This window comes from Pholcus phalangioides, unplaced genomic scaffold, assembly GCF_987345545.1.
Source record: "Pholcus phalangioides strain wild (caught in Gottingen) unplaced genomic scaffold, Ppha-v1.0 ptg000019l_1, whole genome shotgun sequence".
Classification (NCBI taxonomy): domain Eukaryota; kingdom Metazoa; phylum Arthropoda; class Arachnida; order Araneae; family Pholcidae; genus Pholcus; species Pholcus phalangioides.
In genome coordinates this window covers 2,081,543-2,087,996 of record NW_028301612.1, presented here as the reverse complement: position 1 = coordinate 2,087,996, position 6,454 = coordinate 2,081,543, and positions in this window count along the sequence as shown.

Here is a 6,454-nt window from a genome sequence, read left to right as displayed (position 1 = left end):
GCGCCGACATGAAGAAAATATTGGGGGGGGGGGGGGGTTGAAAGTTTCTGGTCGTCCGTACAGTACCGTCTTCATGGCATGGGGCCCAACCGGGCACGGCACGGGAGCCTCAAGCGAAGAGGGCCTCACAAAAATGAAATCTGGTTGAAAGTTTCGAGAAGTTGTTTGGTAGGGCTTCAGAAAAATCAGTTGGCCCGGGAGCCCATGCTACCCTCAAGACAGCCCTGCGTCCGTATATACAGGATCAAAGGTCGTGCGCAAGAGATTTTTCCGTGCATTGCATTGTTTTTTTAGAAATTATTAGGTGGGGCGGAAATTTTTTGTAAGTGGAGCCCTACTTACAAAATTTATTGGGCCTTAAAAGGGCCTCAGTCCCTAGGTTTCGGCACCTATGCCTGTAAATACTCGTTTAATTTTAATTACGTAGTAAAAGTAGAAGAGATTCAAATTCGCGCGCTCACAGGCAAATGTGTCGGATCACAGGAGCTCTGCTGCCATCTACCTGTGTAATAGTAAACTTTTAGTTTTCAACATTGTTTATCAGTAGATGGCTGGAAAACCTTTCACGACAATAATGTAGGGTCGTCCAGACGTCCTCCTTCAGGAGGACATGTCCTTTTCAATATCATTTCATGCGTTCTTCTACGTTTAGGCACACTCCTTTTCCAGTTTTCGGAATTATTTTCCTATTAATCCCGAGGAAAATTTTCCCCCCTAAACTCTGAAACAGAGTAGTAGTATATATCTTCATTGCCATTGAGTGTGTTTTTGGTTTTTCCCCACACGCACGGATTACCAATGTTCGTAGAAATTCCCAGAGAATTGTTTCTGTTTTTCCTTTTTTTTAGTGGTTCTGTTACAGGTAAGAAGAATTATTGTCATGTGGCAGGTTTTATCGGTTAATATAGTAGCGCCATCTGTGGTGGAAATTCCGAAAAATGACGTTTTGAGGGTGCGCGCGGGTGTACTTTTTTCTCAGTATTCGAACCTATTAACCCTACAATACACCCTAATTAATATAGAGCTTCTTTTTCCCAAATCCCGATTAAAAGAAACTGAATCAAGTTAAATGGTGTGTATATATATATATAAAGCTACATGCCAAATCATGAATGGTATCTACAACCCGGGTGGAAGATACCATTTGATTTGGCATACTCCGTACATACTCGGAGTATGTACGACAAGTGCTGTTGCATCGGGCCCCGCACTTACGGTAATAGAAGTAACAAAAATAATTTCGGTGAGCTGTTGACATTGATTTAGTGCTTTGAAGTGTCTTTTATTTCGACTATTCTGGGAAGTCGTGGATAAACGTTGCCACGGCAAGAGAGCCACTATGATAAAAGTTTGAGTACTGCCCTAGATCATCAGTGTGACCCGTCTTTTCCCAGGGGATCCTGACCGACACTTTTTGAACCACTGTATCATGGAATACTGTATACGTGAAGAAAGAAAACTCTTTTTCGATAGTCGTATCTAAAGGGCGGCGGCAAATTTTCTAGGACCGACCCGGTTTAAATGTTCTGTTTTTCTCTGCTCTTGCTTGGATAAGTTAATGCCTGGGTATACCCCTCCATTACGGAAATATATAACCTTAAGGCCCATTTTAACATTGAGACTGTGTATCGCTTAATACCGGTTATGCTTTTCAACCTATAGATCAAGGTGTAACACATCCTTGCCTCTGACGAAAGCTCCTAGGGCTAGGATTTTTATGCACTAAAAATTAAACGTCGTCGCTGATTGGTAAAAAAATCCTGAAATTCAGGTTTTTCAACCAATCGGCAATGACACTGAATTTTTGTAGCATAAAGATACTAGCCCTTCAACGACACTGGTATGAGGCTGTAAATAGATCGGAATCAGCGTCGGTGATGGTGACTCGTTGAAATGGCTAAAATTCGTAAATGGGGAGACATTTTTAGCGTTTGTGGGAAATGTTGAGAGTTTTTATCAAATAAAAAGGATTATTTACACTGCTGGCCACCGTAAATGCAACACCCTGAAGGAAGCATGCAAATAATATGAAATTTACAACATGCATTAGCAGAGGTGAGATATGCAAATGATTAGAATTTCAGCGCAGACACACATCACGCGCGCCTGTGGCGCCACTTCAAAGCGCTATTTAAGGCTTGGAGATTTCGACGATTTGAAGTACGGCAATTGTGTTTTTCTTGTGGTTTTTTTCAAAAAAACGATCAATTATGCCTCGTAGAAAACAGCGATCATCTTTTGACTAGAATGGTCGGATTCTAGTCTGGAGACACCGTGGAGAGAGGATGCTGAACAGCTGCGTTATGCACCGCCACACTGGTCCTGCACCGGGTATTATGGTATGGGGCGGTATTGGATATCACTCTCGCACTCCTCTAGCATGCATTGCCGGTACTTTAAAAAGCCAGCGCTACATCTCCGAGGTGTTGGAGCCAGTTGTCCTTCCTTACCTTCAGGGCTTGCCCACAGCCATATTTCAACAGGATAATGCGCGACCACACGTGGCACGCATTGTCCAAAGGTTCTTCGTCAATCGCCAGATTGAATTGCTTCCCTGGCCAGCTCGCTCTCCGGATCTTTCGCCGATAGAAAACATGTGGTCCATGGTTGCTCAACGATTGACCCAGATTACATCCCCAGCTGCCATACCAGATCAACTTTGGCAACGCGTGGAAGCTGCTTGGTCTGCTGTACCGCAAGAACACATCCAAAGTCTCTTTGAATCAATGCCGAGGCGTGTGGCAGCGGTGATCTCCAACAATGGCGGCTACTCTGGCTACTGATTTTGGCAGGAACCACACTTCACAGAAGTCTATAAATTTAATCATTTGATGCTTGGTCAACATGTTATCTACAAAATAAATATTGTTGCGATATCTCTTGTTTTTCTTGGTGTTGCAATTTGGGTGGCCAGCAGTGTAGTTATTTTAATTTTATGCGATGCTTTTCTAAAGCTAAATACTGTACTTGGCTAGGTATTTTCACCTATAGATGGCAGCACATTAATTCTGAATTTGTAGGCAAAAACTCAAAAGGGAAATTTTGGCTGGTTGAGATTAGTTAGTAAAACGAAGAATTTTTGTTCATACAAATAAGTAGTAATGGTTCAAAATAATTTAGATTTGCATCAACATATTAACATTATCATACTATTTTGCTAAAACTAATGTTATTTAAGATAGGAATGAAAAATATTTTAGGACATGTAATTTACAATTTTTTAAGAGCATAAATGCATTTTTTATAGAGTATATTTTAGAAGTTTTTAAAGCATAAAAATATCCTAGCCCTAGTCATTAGGAATATGCAGGGCCTGATTAACCATTAGGGGAAGTTCAAGTATTACGCCACCAAATTTTTATCTATTTTTGACCCCCCCTTGTCAGCAAAACTCTGACACCCCCCCCCTTCTTGTCAGCACTGTCTCGTACCCCCTAACGCATATTGGTGGGATCAGAAACGTATGTGGGAGGGGGGGGGCATAAGGGGCTCGTAATACCTTTATATGTGTGTTATTATAATCGATTTCTGTTAATTTCAATGCTATTTGAAGGGTAAGAATTGAAAATTTCTCTCTAAGAAATTTATTGCGACCTTTAAGCCATATATGGTAAAGCCTTGACCCGCGGACCAAATGTGGCCCTGAATGTTATCTGATGTGGCTTGCCCCCTGAAACTCAATTTTGTAAAAATAAAAACTAAGCGGCACATTTACAGTTCACTTAAATGACCCGTGGCAAAATTCTAGAGCATTTAAGTAGGCCCGTGGCGCATTCAAAGATCATTAAGTAACCCGGTGCAGTTCCAGAACACTTAAACGATCCGTGGCACATTTAGAGATCCCTTGAGTGACATGTGGCACAATTTTAGAGCACTTAAGCGGCCCGCCAGTGCGGTTCTACATCACTCAAGTTAGCCCGGAACATTCCCAGATTACTTAAGTGATCCATGGCATAATTATGGATCACTTGAATGATGCGTGGCACAGTTCCAGAGCACTTAAGCAGCCCAACACATTTCCTGAGCGCTTGAAGGATCCGTGAAACATTTAGAGATCGCTGAAGTGGCTGTGTAAGAGGGATTTGTCATTAGGGAGAGTTGGAGGGAAATTAATTCAAATTGGGGAGAATGTTCAAGAGTGCCCACAAACTAGCGAAAGATTTTTCTCGTTTTTGGCGCACCGAGTAAGATGCCATTAAGAATACTTCATATCTTCATAAAGGGTGGTTGACGACGTAAGCATTATCCAAACCCCCCTCCCCGTCATCAAGTCAGCAAATCGGAAACTCCCTCCCTCCCCATCGATGCTGACGTAATACTTGAATGACCCCTAAAGCAAAATAAGCACGTGATTAGGGCATTAGGATAAAAGGGGCACCACAAAAAGAATGATCAAATAGTAAATTTTTTCCCAGCATCCGGTAGAAAATCCTAAAATTTCAAGAGCACTTGATTGAACAGTTGAAGATCTTTATCGAAGGGTTGACCCGGGCACAGAGTTTATACATACTATTTTGCCGTCAAAAATTAAGGGGCAAAGGCGCCAAAATCTCCCCCAAGTGACAGAGAAAATTTTCTTTCCTAATTGCGGCCCTGAGGGTGACACAAAAATATAGAAACTGTCAACTGCGAACAAGAACTTGAGTTAAGGCTCGTTTTAGTATATTGAAATTTCACTCGATTTTCATAAAGTAAGCCCAGAGCCGTCTCAACAGCATCATAAATCCCCGAGCAAAACGCAGTTTTCTGAGCCCCCACCTAGCTATAAATACTTGTCCACTAATTGGCATACTCTCTCTCCAAAATTTTAACTAGACCAAATTGTCATGAGGCCTCCCCAGCACTGGAGACTCCCAAGCCGTGACATCGAAGGCCTCGAGCAAAATTTTTTTTCTGAATTCCCCCCACACCAAAAATGAAGAGGACGGGGGGGGGGGGGGGGGGGGGAAGCGGCGGCATAAAAATCACTTGAGTGCTTAGGGCTTTCATATGGGTTAATACTGCCCTGGGAATATGGAATTATCGGAAAGTACAAATTGTAATACGTAAATGAAAGTTATATTTCCTTGATAGCATAAGAATGATAAGCAAAATATGGGGGAAACAGAGAAATATTGAATTTTCTGGATGTTAATGCCGAAACTGATATTCGGAAAGAAAAGTGATTTGCCTCCTCCGGGAATCGAACCCGGGCCCCCCTTGCATACCGGGCAAGTGCGCTAACTAATACACCAGAGACACACTTTTCAATTCTTTATAACACGCAAAAGTAGCGTGAAGCGCTGAGTGGAGACAGCAGCCTCCCTTAACTACAGCAATTTTCACCTCGGTGCGTGTTATAAGGAATTGAAAAGTGCGTCTCTGGTGTATTGGTTAGCGCACTTGCACGGTATGCAAGGGAACCCGGGTTAGATTCCCTGGAGGAGGCAAATCACTTTTCTTTCCAAATATCAGTTTCGGCATTAACATCCAGAAAATTCAATTTCTCAGTATATTTCACGCCGAAAAAATGTCATCTCTTCATATGGGAAACAGTTTGGCAGCGGATGATCATGAACTGTTTCTCTAAATCGATCTGTGAAATTCTAGTGATGCTAATTCCAGATCAATGGAATAACGAAGCAGCTAAGAAGTTATATATAGTCATTATAAATTATTAAAATTTGGGAAAGTTTCGTCACTGATAAAACTTTGATAATTATCCTGTGAATGTTGATGATTGCGTTATAATTTGCAATCGTTTCACGGAGCTAGGATAGATTAATTGGGTAATTCGATCGAACTTTTTCCCAGTGACTTGTGGGACTTTGAATTAACCAAATTCGACTGTATTTTGGTCGCTCAAACTGGCCGATTTTCTTATTCTCTGGGTAATCCTTTTGCTCACTCACATGTTTGTAAATTCTCCAGGTGACTCACTGACCTAGTCCGTTGCTCTCTTGGCAGGAGTGGATTCATTGTTTCATCAACTGTGGGCTATACAACTTTTGCTGCCATTATCACATTCTACTAACGTTCTTGACCACTAATTATTCAAATTTGCCGACCGCTAAGGCACCCCCCCACCCCCATGAATTCGCTACCGTTTTAAACTCTGTAGTATAGACAGGGTGTCCCATAAATTCATACACCATTTGAAAAATCATAAACAATTGTAGGAGTTGGTGAATTTGAATGCAGTTTGTGTGTGTGCGAAAAAATTATCCTCACCAAAGGGAATTTTTTTTAGGCGCAAAAAAGGTTCAAAATTTTGTCGATAGAGGGCACTGCAAGAAAGCAAATCACTGGATATAGGCATATCAGAGTCCTATTAACAGCTAATTTCTTGTTTCCTGTTTCTGGCGCTTTATAAGGTTTTCATCGTAATGCTGAGAAAGGTGGATGAAACACTATTGGTGAAGTTGTTTTACCTCAGTCACAAATCTCCCACTGAAGCTTTACAAACATTTTGGAC